The sequence below is a fragment of the Centropristis striata genome, chromosome 12 (assembly GCF_030273125.1).
Source record: "Centropristis striata isolate RG_2023a ecotype Rhode Island chromosome 12, C.striata_1.0, whole genome shotgun sequence".
NCBI lineage: Eukaryota > Metazoa > Chordata > Actinopteri > Perciformes > Serranidae > Centropristis > Centropristis striata.
In genome coordinates, this window is record NC_081528.1 from 18,156,967 (window position 1) to 18,171,638 (window position 14,672).

Below are 14,672 nucleotides of genomic sequence, written 5' to 3' on the forward strand. Positions count from 1 at the left end.
GAGAAGGTGGCTATTTGCCATGTCCATGGTTTCATTCACCGCTATGTAGAGACTTATAAAGTCCATACAAAGTAAAGCATATTAAGATCATAACTCATATACAACAACTTCCTTACTTACTACTAATAAGCAATAATTCTTAGGTTATTAAAGGAAAACTTAGTTAATGGCTTACTGGTTGTATAATAAGGCCATACAGAATAAGGCATTAATAACTACCTCTAAGGCATTCATAATAATAATAATAATAATAATAATAACTAATTTAGAGCCAATATGTTACTTATTTGCATGCTAATGAGCAACTAATTAATGTTGAATATGTGTTCCCTCATCTAAAGTGTTACCAAATAATCATGTCACAAGTTGATCATGTACAGCCAGCAAGACCTGGGAACACACCCTGATCACTTCCTAATGGTCTCAGTCATTTGCACTGTTATTGTGGCTAATCAGTTAGCTGTACCCCAGATGTTCTGTGCATCCAGGGGTCATTTTGGCTCCAACCACTCTCCTCCAGTCTCTATCTGTTCTCTCTTAAACTGTGCCAAGTCTGGCCCACTTAGAATGTGTTAAATAGATCTTAGGGAGCCAGCAAAGTGTGTGTATGTGTGTGTGTGCATGTGTGTGCGTGTGTGTGTGTGTGTGTGTGTGTGTGTGTGTGTGTGTGTGTGTGACAGTAATAATAGAGAGGTAGCTACTCTGTGTGTGCATGCAGTATAACTTCAAGCTAAATGTGGGTGGATCCATATTAAGGAAAAGGTCAGTGATTGGCCACCTGCCCTTCAGTGCCTTTGGGGCAGAGCCAGTCACATTAGCAGTTTGGTGTTCCTCCAAAAAGCAATGGGCCAGATGAATTGTTGTTTGACCTGACAGTCATTCAAAGAGGCAAAAGTGAGGAAATTACTTGGAAATCCACCAGCTATACAGTTCAAACAGCAATAGTTAACTGTGCAGAACGCTTCTGACAGCATAAAGAAATTTCTACCGCTGCAAATCACTGCAAAGGTATACCTGCGAGCATTTGACAGATGGTACTGTGCAGGAGACGGCCAAGTCCATCCACTCAAATAAGCACAACATTTTCACAAAATGAAATTATGTCACCAGAGAAACAGCTTTGGAGGCTGGTTTGAAAAGATATCAGGAGGATATTTTAGGAATAAAAAGCAGGTAGCAGCTGTGGATATCAGTAGGCCTCTGTTGCATTTTACAGAGTTTTGTAACTTTGCTGCTGTCACCATATTGTTAACACGTGAGAGCATCACAACAAAATAAAACATCATACATTCATTATACTATTCAGTAGACTGGTTTCGCACACCAAATACAGTTTGTTGACACTGATGAAGCAAATAATGAATTTCTAATCATACATACATTCAAATAGTCTGATGCCATACATCCTGCACACCATGAGATATCACTGTGTGCTCAGGACAGTTAAAATAAGCTCCAAACACAACAGGTCTAGAAAAGTGCTGAATTATTGCGACACTTCTTCACACGTTTAAAGTGTGACCTCACAATACATCTTGTGATGCAGCCAAGTATTTTACAATGTCATTGATAATGTGTTAATGTAGATTGGCTTCAACACCACTAATTGTTTTGACGCAATAACACAGGTTGGGTTTTGATTAGTTGTAGGATGGCAACGAGCAAACATTAGATGAAAAAAATTGTATTTTAAACGTCAAGTTCACCTACAAAATCCTACCAGACACCAATACCAAAGTTATGTGAAGGTACTGCTGATGTAAACTGAGTCATGACCAGAGCACAATTAGTCTTAAATACCATTTTTAGCCAAGAACAGAGCTAATGCAGACAGGTGTGTTACCTCTGAGACATCTAGCTTGCAGCACCAATGTTACAACCCAGTTTGAGTCTAGGGAAAGGGAAATGTAACACGACGCCGGTGTACTCAGGCAAATAAAGATATTTATTGATTAACAGCAAAGTTAACAAAACGTAACAAAAGGAGAACCTTCTTCAGGCTAGTAAAGTGATACAAAGTGAGGCAATGAACAAAGGGCGGTGGGTGGCGCCAATTCATAAAACAAACAAATTAAAACAATCTTCCTACTCGGTTTCCCCCCCACTATCTTTATTTTCAAAAACACAATAAACAAAAGAACTCTGGCTGTCTACGCTGATTTAATCTACACAAACAAAAATACATAAGTGCAACCACCCATAAACTAATTAATCTAACAAATGGAATAATCTAAGTGTGGTGCGAAGAAATGTGAAAAAGAAAAACTAAACCTAATGCCCAATAAACAAACAATCACAATTCGAGTGCCTCAATTTCTAATATATACACAGGGTTCTAACACAAGGCCATACAAAGGCAAAGAAGGTGCTTCCACAGCTGCGCGAAGCTGCTCTTAAGGCTGAGCTGGAGGCAGGTGCGGCAGCTGATTGGTCACCAGACCAATAGAGCAGAAGAGGGCGGAGCCAGGGGAACACTGCGGCCTGCTACCGGCATTTGGCGGAGGCGTTACCCAGCGGGGATTCCCTCTGACGGAGCCAGTGACGTATGCTGCGGTCCTAAGGCACAAACAGAGAGGAAAACACACATACCGCACTCACAGGAGACTTCAGTCTGCAATCCTAACTTCTTTTTCTCGTGTACCAATTCACTTAAACTTAATTCAGAGTGATTTCTTGCACTGGCAGCGTAGGCGGCGAACTTGTTGAATCAGCTAAAAGGCTGCCGACAAGGGTCAACAAAGGCCAACGGTTGACTGTCTACTTGGTGTGTCAGGGGTCTTTAGTGCTAGTTTGATAGGTTATAAAGTGAAATTGTTCTTCCTGCAGTCAATACATTCAAAACTAATGTGGGTTGTTGTGAATTGTTTAGTTTGAATTCAAATTAAAGGTAATTAAACGCCATTTATGTTGTTTTGTTAAAAAGACATTGTTATGAAAATTTGTATTTATCTGGGGGTTTCCAACTTTTTAATCATATTAAGCAAATGTGTCCCTGCCTGCTGCAAGTTGAGATACTGGCATTGGGTTACATCAGACTAGTATTTCTGCTAAAGATGGCAGGCTTAGGTAAGATCAACTATATGTATAGATAAAGATAAAAAAGTACACATGAAAAGTGAAAGTCAGACACGGGTCAGACGTTTTTCTGCTGACCATACCATAGATTGGGGAACTGGGAATAACAGCATCTGTGTCAGTCAGGTCATCTCGACGTTGGAAACCGCCCACTATAGGATGCATATAAGCCAACTGTTTTGACTGTCAAATTTCCTCTGTTACCTTACTTGCTGTGTTGCATGGTTGAAATGCTCCTCTTGTACAAGATATAATTAAATTCAACTTAAATTTTGATACTCTGAATCCAATTGTCTTTATTGAAGGGTCACTCTAAAAAATTCTTATAACAGACATGTTAAAACATGCTATTCATTTATTTATTCTTGCTTATTCTTGTGTTATTTTTTGACTTCATCCTTGCTTCTGTTGTATGATCTCTCAAATACACGTCGCTTTGGATAAAAGCGTCTGCTAAATGACATTGTAGATTATAGATTTCAGAACATACATGCAATGTTTTCACAGTAGCTTCACACAGGCTGTGAACTGGCTGACTGCAGAAATAAGACGTTCTCAGTGCATGAGCATGCATGTCAAGACCCTCAGCAATCACACACAGATGGAGTATAGATAATGAGACGGAATCAATAAGACGTCACCTTGAAACTTCTGTGCGTGTCACGTGTGACATCTGCCTGCTAAGTGCACTCTCATAGTGAGCAGGAGAAAGACTACTGGAAGTGGCAGCACTACAGCATCTGGTAGTTCTGTGTGATTTATCCTCTGGAAACCATGAATGTGTAGACAGACTTTATGGCAATCCAACTATTGATATTATAGGTTTTACACAGGTATCCACAGGTACACACACAGATGCACAGGTAATCTAGATTTCCTACACTGCAAAAAAGGTGTGTCTAAAAACAAGATAAAAACACAAAATCTGAGGGAAATGATCTTGCTGCATGGGCAGATAATTTCACTTGACAAGGTTTCTTAAATTGAAACTATTAAATCTAGAAATAAGCATGTTGAACACTTAAAATGACAAATTAACTCTAAAAACTTAAAAACTTGTGATGATCCCCTCCCCCTCTGTGTGTAGTGGCCTATGGTAGTGACATGCTTTCTCTCTTCCTTTGTAGGAGGAGCCACAGGTCAGGCCTCCTCCAGTCTGCAGAGGCTGGAGGAGGCTGGAGAAGCACACCTGAATCCAGTCTCAATCGCTGAGGCTATATAGAGGAGCTGAGGCCTCAGCTCTCTCTTTCTCCTTCACAGCCACCACCTTGGTTTGTTCTAATTTGTTTGGTTTACTTTGTTAATTACTTTCAGCTTATACACCTGCATTTCACCACATTGCATGCATGCACACACCTCACCACTGATATACTGACTCACATGATTAAGTTTCTTTGTGTTGTTTTCAATTCATTAAATAAACATTATTTTCTTATAACTTGAATACATGTGTGGTCTCCCTTGTTTTGTCGTGATCTATGAGCCGGTTCATGACAAAATAGGGGCTCGTCCATTCGTCCATTTAGGACTAATTTAGTGTTTTTGTTTGGACTAGTTTGCAGTGGTGGAATTTGATTGTGGACTTTCTTGGTAAGTAACTTTTGGGAAAGTTTGTTCCACCATTTTGGTTGTTAGATTACATTATTTGTGGGAGACACGTGTATTGTGATCATCCGTGGTCAGTCACATGGTGACTCTGATGTGTGTAATTACTGCCGTCAAAAAGGGCACTGGAAAAGTGAATGTCCTGCACTGAAAGATAAAGCAAAGTTTTCTGGTAAGCCAAATTCACATGTGAAACCTGTAGCGTTGGCTGCAACGATGTTTTCATCAGCACAGAATTTTGGAAATGATCAATCTGAGATATTGGGTCCCTCTGTGTGCAGGCCTTTGTCTGAAAATGAAGGTCACTACTCTGCCTTTATTTCAAATGGTTGTGTGTCACTGCCAGGTCAGAAGGAAGTCACAGTTAAAATGTTGAGGGATATTGGTGCACTACATACTTTTGTCCTTCAGTCACTTCTACCATTCTCATCTGATACAGACATGGGAGACTTCGTTTTGATATGTGGCATGGGTATGAACGTTATCATAAAATGGCATTATACTGTGGGTTGGTGACTGGTGAGGTGGTGGTGGGGGTACGCCCTGCATTACCTGTGGAAGGGGTTGACATAATTCTTGGGAATGACCTGGCAGAAGGCAGAGTTTGGGCTGAGGCTCCACCCCTTAGTGAGGTCACCCAGGTTCCTGAACCTCTGCCTGCTGTCTCACAGGCTGTGAAGGTAGAGGTGGACCCTGAGGCTGAGCTGAATGAGTCAGGTAAGAGACGAACCTGCTCAACACTTGAAGGCTGAGGCAAAAGTTGTGGTCATACCTGAGCCTCTGAAGTCCATCTCTTGAAACTGATCCTTCAGTGAGTGTTTTGTATGATCTGGTGTCTCCAGTGGTAGACATGGAAACTGCAGCTCAGGGGTACTTACAAAGTGGTGCGCTGGTGCGTAAACCAATGCAGATTGAGGTGCCTGAGAAATTTGGAGAGTCTGTCATAAAAGCCTCCCATGATGTGGCTGGGCATGGGGCTGGTCATGGAACTTGCCATCGAGTCTTGCAGCATTTCTTTTGGCCCAGATTGGAAGGGGATGTTTTCAGCAAAACTTGTCAGCTGCAGAATTTGCTTGACTTTGTGAATGCCTTTAGGCATAGACTGTATATGGTGGGGCAAATGACAAAACAAAGGTTTTGTCATTTGAGGTGGCCATTGTTTCTGTCGTCTTGTCATTTGAGATGTTTCTCTTCTATAGAGGGCAAGGAAAATATACAGGCTGATGCCCTCTAGACCCTTCTAGTAGCTTACAAAGCTTGTTGGTTAATGTTACCTTATTTGTGTTTTTCCTTTCGATCATGTTCTCTCTGCTCTGTCTTAAAATGCTCCTAGGTGTCACGGTTGCGGAGGGGATAGGAAGAGCGCTGTGATGAACTGGTAATGTAAACAAAATTGAAGGTTGCCTAACTGTTTTTTTCAGTCAAACTTGACTACCCTGATAAGATTTATCTTTGGGGGTGGGATTATTTAATGTTTATTTATATTTTCTTGGCACATTTTTAACCAGACCAGGGGCCTCATGTATCAAAGAGTGCGTAGCTTTCATACTGAAAGATGGCGTACTCCCAAAACTAGAAAAGTACATATACAAACTCACCTAATGTATCGCCAGGTTCAGAGCACCTTTCCTTGATACATCCCAACCAGCGTGGTACTGAGCGCACATGCACGAGCCACCAACCACGCCCCGGCTCCTCCCACAAATGAATGCACAGATGACATGCAAATTACTATAAATCGCAGGCATGCCCGCTGATTATCGAAAAAACAATGGCAAAACAAATTTACTGCCACTGCGCGCCAGGTGGACGTGGTGATCTCTGAGGTGGAGGCAGGAAAATGAGCTTTTTGGTGCCTCAGCTCTGGGATCAGCAACAAGGTTGTTAACGCAGCCAGATCAGAGACCTGTACCATGGCAAAAGGGTCCCTCAACACACACTCCTTCTTAACTCCACTGTTATTGAATCTGGTCAGAGCTGTTAGAGCTGCCAGTGCGTAATGCTGCCAAAATCGTTTTTACGCATCAGTTTATAAGCCACACTTAACTTGTTGTCCCAATTAAACATCACATACGGGATCAAATATGCAACACACCTGACTTATTCTGAAAGGATTTCCAACACAAGTTTTTTCTCCGGGGAGAGGGATCTGTGCGTTATGGATCGCTGTGCACCTGCAGCGTTAACATCTCCATGTTCAACCAAAAGGGAAACGGTCGGCAATCGGCACTTTGACACAGTAATTAAGGCAGGTTAACTGTGAAAAATGTGGGCGCTCCATAATCAGAATCACAAGACCTTTAATGATCTCCGGAGGGAAATTTGGTATATATAAAATAGTGGAAATAGCAGAATATATAGACTAAAGAAAATATACAATCTTAACACCAAAACATATAGACTTCAACATACTATCATTGCACAAGTGAGCAGCAGTACACAGGTGAAGTCTAAAATATGATAATAGATGAAAAAAAAATCATCTATGCCCTCATATTTAGAACGGGTTATTGAGGGTGGAAAACGGCATTTCCCTCCATTGTCCGAGAGCTATAAAATATAAAAAATAATGCCAGTTGTGTGTAGTATGAGTTTAGACATGAAACACAAAATAGAGCATAAAAGACAGTAGTTTCTGCCAAACAACACTTTGCGGTGCCACCGCACATTCTCACGGCACCTCGAAAGGTTGCAGAGCGGTCCGCACATTCTCAGTGCAAGTTCACTTTTCATACATGTGGCGTGTGCGGAAAAAAAAGCGTATGCAATGTTTTTGTGCGTACGCAGCATTGATACATGAGGCCCCTGGGCATTGGGCGGCCCGCCAGAAATTAGAAATCAATACAACTGCTTTTATTTTCAAGGCGATTTACGTTTAACTGAGTTACCCAAGTTACCGAGGTACCTTGTCAAAAACACCTATTGCTTTTTGCATAAAGTTAATGAATTAACAATTAACAAGTTAATAAACTCCTTGGTCATCTTGTGAATCCACCTTAAGAGCAATAACAAACATTAGCATTAGCAATGAGCAAACAAGCACTTTTACTATAGTTAAGACAACAAATATAGCCACTAATATATATGACAGAAGAAAATAAACTTTAGCAAACCTTGTGTCATGTCAGCCGCCACTATAGAAGCCTTTTAGAAACTTTATATCAACTTTATATGAATTACAACGCACTCATTATTTATCATTCGTTTTTCATTTAACCGTTCCACCTGTTATTTCCTGTCACTGCCTTTCAAAATGAAAGCACCCGTTTCACACTGGACAGCACCTTTTCAAAATAAAAGCATCACAACATTGTAAAACACCTAGAAAATGTACAAACATGAAAAACAAGCTATAATAGAAATAACACAAAAACACCTATAGGAACCTTGCTAAAGGTCATTTACAGTTGTGTTTAAAATAAATGGAAAAGTGATATAGTGATTGGAGTATTGATTTACTCCACATTAACAGTCTTATCATAACATGCATTTTTATCAGTAGCAGCTCAAAACCAGATAATTTACTGTATTGCATAAAGCGGTTAAATTAATACTGAGCAGAATTTAGTTCAGAGTGTTGGTCCGCCCCCCGTTACCTTTGTGGTATTGGTCATGTGGCCCCTTGGGAAAACTATCCCTTCTTTAAACCATACTCAGTTGGTACTGAGGAGCCCAAACACCACAGCCTACCTGAGTATTGGTGCTGACCATGTCCATCCCTTTATGACCACAGTGAACCATCTTCTGATGGATACTTCCAGCAGCACAATGCATCATGTCACAAAGCTCACATCATCTATAACTGGTTTCCTGAACATGACAATGAGTTCACTGTACTCCAACGGCCTCCACAGTCACCAGATCTCAGTCCAGTAGACCTTTGGGATGTGATGGAACGGGAGATTGACAGCTGACAAATCTGCAGCAGCTGCATGATGCTATCATCAATATGGACCAAAATCTCTGAGGAATGTTTCCAGCACCTTAGTTGAATCTCTGCCACCTCATATCTGAAGGCATATCAAAAGGGTGTCCGACCTGGTTCTAGCGAGGTGTACCTAATGTAATGTATATTGCATTGAAAATGTCCTGAAACTGCTACTAGTAATGTAAATAATTGTTTGTTTTGATGATATTTTACCACAAAATAAAAATGAGCATATAAAAATGGAGTGCACTTATATAGTGCTTTTATCCAAAGCGCTTTACACTACACACTACGCTCATTCACCCATTCACACACACATTCATACTGGTGGCTCACACTGGTAGAGCGCTTACCATGTAGGCTGAGTCCCTGCTGCGGCGGAGCCAGGTTCGAATCCGGCCTGAGCTCCCTTTGCCGCATGTCTTCCCCTCTATCACCCCCTTTCAAATCTATCACTTTCATTAAAGCAAAAAAAAAATGCCCAAAAAAGTTATCCAACATGCTCTATCGATTGCTTATTGCTCAATGTTCCCTGGAAAAAATACTGAATTTGGAAAAACTGCTTTCAGATTTTCTGCTGCATCTACCTGACATCTGATAACATTAACTCAAACTCAACACAATAATAACTCTGGGCCAGTTTAAAACTATGATAACCAATAACTCTGCCTTTCACTGTAACTGTTTTAATGTTCATTTTTGGATTTGTTTTAAAATTATTTTATTTGCTTTTGAAACTTTGAATGGTCTTGCTCCACCTGACTTCTCTGAACTGCTTCACCTCTACTCTCTCCAGAGGGGAACGAGCGTTTGCCATCCCAGCTCCAAAACTTTGATGTGCAGCGGCAATTCATTCCAGACAGGCCTCCTCACTGTCTCATTTTAAGTCTCTTCTTAAAACCCACCTCATCTCGTTGGCTTCTAAGACCACGTAGAGTGTTGATTTTATGATTTTTTTTTTGTATACATGCATATTTTATTTTGTGCGGGCAGTAAATTTTACATTTTATTTTATTTATTTTTATTCTATTTTTATTTATTTTATCTTATTGCATTTTACTGTTGTATTGTTACATCTCTTTGTATTGTGTTATCTATTTATTGTTTTTGCAGCACTTTTGAAACCTTGTGTTTGCTAAAATTGTGCAATATAAATAAAGTGGATTGGATTGGATGTTTTTGCATGTTTTGTCTGTGCTCTTTTGTGTTTTATCTGTACTCTCGACATCATTGTAAATGAGGGGTTGCCCTCAATGATTCCTCGAGAAATAAATAAAGGATAAAATGAAATTCTGTACTGCTTATTTTCCTAGTTTTCTTTCTTAAATATGATATACAAAGCTTTAGTCAGAGATTGAGCTCCGTTCAGCGCGGTATGAATGTCTGTTCTGCTGTGTTGGAGCCAAACATATGTCCCAATGTTCTCATACACATGTTTTGGCCAGAAGCACAAACTGGGCTTGGCAAAAGAGCCGCACAATGTTCTCACAGGATCCTTAAATGCTTCAAATACCTGACACAGAGAGAAGTACATGCACAAATGCACACGCATGCATAAAAAATCAGCACATGTGTACACACACAATCACGCTCCTTAGGCAAATGAGAAGTGACGCCTCTGCCTGTGCATGCCAGGAACATGCAGGGAGCACGCTGGAGAAAGAGAGAGGAGGACTGGGAGAGAGGCAACGTGCATGTATAAGGTGTGACATGCCCGCTAGTGCATGTCAAGATCATACAGGGTCCATGCCAAGTGAGAAAACAAGTATACAGGAGAAATGGAAAACATGCAGTGTGAAATATGAGGGATACTAAAGCAAGATGTATTCATAAACTCACTTTCTGATACTAAGTAATCCAGTGACAAGTGCAAGAGCGTGTTAACGTACACATTACATGCTGACAAGTCCTCTTAAGGACAGAAAATGTTAATTTCACAGGAGAGAATCATTATTCTACGAGATGAAATGGAGGAACTGAAAGAGTGCTGATGTACATATTTCTACCAAGACTAATACACAACAACGTTCTCATCCTTTGGAGAGAAAAAAATGAACATATACGTAGCTGTCTCAAGACATACTCGTTTTTCCTGAGTTAGGCTGACGGGATAATGTGTGTATTTGTTTGTGCGCACAGGACATCGTGTCTATTTTCATGCAAAATGTGTGAAAACATGAAGCGGTAAAAAAGACTTGCCAAGAACTAAAAGAGAAGTACAGAAAGAGGGAATGTAATGAGTGTAAAATGTGCAGAATAATAATAGTATCATAATTATAACAGTGGCATTTAGGCCTGGAAGCACACTGTCTGGGATTCAAAGCTTTTATAGGTACAGTATGAACTATAAAGTGGACCTGGAGTGAGTCAGTTATCTCAAGCAATTAGCAAAAACTCCGGCATCATCCCCTCGTGGGCCAATCACAGGTCTTTAAACACTAATTACTTGCATCTGCAAGCACACTGCATTAAAAGGTGTTATGGTAGCAATATGTTTCTGTTTCTCTAAAATAAATGCTGCAAATTCCATTTTATAAAGCAGTTGTATGTATTCTGATTGGTAAAGCAGCTGCCATCAACTAAATTGCACAAGATATTTTTCAATTTCCACATTGTATAAGGTGGCAGATTTTCATCAGAGGGAAATGTTTTGCAGGAAGCTTCATAAACAACACATGTCTCCAACTGCATCATATATAGGAAAAAATCTGTCATTATATTCTAAACACTCCTGGTTATTAGCATTTCAGCAGCACAAATTCTTTTCTATAGGCAGTCATTACAAACATTGTGGCTCTATACTGTATGTAGTTGAGTGAACAGCACACACGGTGTACTGTAGGTCCACATATTGACACCTGGGAGCTGCTGAGGACAGCTGAAGGCTCCTAGTGCTGCTTCCAGAGCAGCAGTTTGCTGTTAATGGCCGCTGGCTAAGTGCTTTGCTCAAGGGTACCCTGGCAGCGGCTGTTGAGGAATGGGAGCCTTTTTATACCAAATGGTCTGAGTGGAGCAACTTTTGGTTCTCTACAAACCCAGTACTCAGCAGAAACAGTCAAAGCTGTCTCTATTGTTTTTACAACCCACTTTAGAAACAACCACGCCAAGTGTGCTATGATTAGCTTGTACTCATTGTGTCTTCACTGTTAGCTTTACAAGACATTTAACATATAACTTTATTTATTTTCTCTTTTTCTTTTTTGACAACCTCAAGTTCCCCTTGTCTGTTTGTTTGTAGTGTCATTTTATATACACAAGGTTTTAGAAACTTGTCTTTTAGAGTACTTGTTGCCTAGACTGGGGTCATCCCTATGTTCCCCGGGTCCTATGTTCCCCGTTTTTCCCAAAAAGGGTCCTATGTTCCCCTGTAGCAATACATCTGTCAATCTTTACGGTAGACTCTCAGCATGGCCAGCAGGCCTACCGTCGCATGGCCCACCTTAGCTCAAGCAGCCCAAAACTTAAATTTGCACAGCAGCAGTGCCCAAAATAAGAAACGCTGATAGCCGAACACTAACTGTTTTTCTAACTATGGCATTTAGCAGCCTCTCTCCTCCGCTGTTTCTCCAAACTACATCTCTTTTTCTCCTGCTTCTCGCTTCTCGCCCCCTTATCCCAAACTTGCCTAGGCTGAACTAGGGCAACTTCCCCCCACAAACTCCCCATCAATCCCCCCCATAGTCCTGCAGGGTCGCTACAGTATATTCCCACCCCTAATCATATTGTCTTGCATCAAGGCTTAGCTTTTTCCTTTTAGGGTTAGAGTTAGGGTTAGGTTTTTGCATTTGCGCGTCAAACAGCCCGTAGGCCTACATAGACCTATTTACCATGGAATTTGGTAGTAATGGTGGAAAAAGCAACAGATTGGGAAAGGGCCCTTTGTTCCCCAGTCTCATACAAAGAGGGGAACATAGGACCCGGGGAACATAGACACGCTCCCGCCTAGACGTATATATATTAGCCACTTGCTAGTTAGCTTGCTGGCTCGAAGCTGTCTTACTACAATGTTTACAGAAATGAGAAGAAGAAAATTGTCACATTGAATGCAATGAGCTTTCCTAAACTGTGAAACGAGTGTGTGGAAGAAACAATAAGTTCTATAATTTTACTTTATTAGCGGCTGGCTAGTTAGCTTGGCTACTTAGATAGCTAGCAACAGTGGTGGAAAAAGTACTAAGATCCCCGACTTAAGTAAAAGTACTAATAGAACACTGAGAAATTACTCCAGTACAGTAAAGTCCTGCATTCAAAACTTACTGAAGTAAAAGTACAAAAGTATCAGCATCAAAATGTACTTAAAGTATCAAAAGTAAAAGTACTCTTTATGCAGAATGGACCCACTCAGAATGTTTTAAAAATGTATAATAGTTTGTTCTTATTGATGCATTTAAGTAAACAGTGTTTTAATTTTGTCAAGGTGGTTCTCATTTTTTTTTCCAATATGCTGTTATGAGGTTTAGTTAAAAAAAAAAAAAAAGTAAAGAAACAAACTAACTAAAGCTGTCAGCTAAATGTAGTGGAGTAAAAAGTACAATATTTGGCTCAAAATGTAGTGAAGTAGATGTATAAAGTAACATAATGTGGAAAAGTACCTCACAATTGTACTTAAGGACAATACTTTAGTATTGTCCTTAAGTCCTTAGTATAGAGTTTCATTCCACCACTGGCTAGCAAGTATCGGCACCTCCAGAGCTGATATCTGCTCTCTTCACTTCAAAAGTAAAGTGTCCAAGCAGTGAATTCATATGGAAGAAGGTGTGGTTTCATCTAAAGTGGGTTGGAAAAATGATACCTCAGGGTTCTTAAAGTACAGAACAGATCAACAGCGAATTCTGCAGTAGGAATGGTCTACTAGTACCTACATTGGTATTTTTTGCTTTTTACATTTCTAGGAATAACTTCAAATGTTTTCCCTAAAATCTGAAGTCAACAAACCATAATAATTATTAAAGTCGTGCCATAAAAAACATTTTTTTTTCATAAAACTGTACTGCATTAACACAGTTATTTTAGCTATTTACATATTTTTACTTTTCGAGAGCTTTTGAAGAGTAGAGTTCAAAGGCGTTTTGATAGTTTAATCTGCAATAGAAATATTTGCTCAGCGCCTACACTGGTATTTATGCTTATTGTGATGACATTTCTCTGAGTCTCATCAGATGCTTCATATCTCTGAAGTCTGTACAACCTAAGCTGAAAGGTTATATAAGTTGAAAAAGTATAATTTTGACTATATCTCAGTCTTTCCTGCTTCTTTGATTCTCTCTCTAGCAGCAGTCCTCCAGTGTTACTGCGCTTTATAATGTATTTTAGCATAATGGCGTCATCAAAAGCAGATATGATGATGCTTTGGATGATAGTGTATACAGTATATTAAGTATAATGAGTGGACAACATAATGGTGCAAAAACTTTAGCTGTCTGCTGCAAAAGAATGAATGCTGGTTTCTATATTTTTTCTATATTATATATGGCATATGCCACATATATACATGCATATATATATATGTGTGTGTGTGTGTATATATATGTGTAGATATATATATATATATATATATATATATATATGTGTGTGTATATATTCATTTATTTTCATACCACTACATGCAACAACTTATTTAACATATTTAACATGCTAAAATATATTTTCTCCAATGTGCAATATCTATAAAAAAGTACTTTCAGGAAAATAAACAAACACAAAATAGCAGAAATGAATCTACAGAATAGAATGTGTGTATTTGTTTTACTTTTTTACATTCTTTATTCTTTTTTTTATATCTATGTGTCTGTATCTTGAGCTGTTGTGACAACTAAATTTCCCCACTGCGGGATAAATAAAGTCATATCTTATCTTTTTATTTTAGAACTACCATGCAGAAAACCACCTCTTGTGGCTGCATAGGTTTAACTTTTGATGTACCAATGAAGCCTCATCAACCCATTTTCTGACTCGACTAGATGAATCTCTCTGTTCAACAAAGGGCCAGAAAACACACTTAATTACAATTGCTTTAGCCTTTTTCAATAAACCAAGGGTGCCATCTAGTGGGCTCAGAAAATAA

General features: G+C 39.5%; 1 long non-coding RNA gene across 1 annotated transcript; it reads left to right on the forward strand.

The window, feature by feature from the left end:
- Window positions 1-4,651: 4,651 nt before the first annotated feature.
- Window positions 4,652-8,756, forward strand: LOC131982250 (uncharacterized). The gene is made up of 3 exons (XR_009395364.1): window positions 4,652-4,665; window positions 6,014-6,058; window positions 8,535-8,756. It is a non-coding gene; the product is annotated as an uncharacterized LOC131982250 (long non-coding RNA).
- The last annotated feature ends 5,916 nt before the right edge of the window (window positions 8,757-14,672 follow it).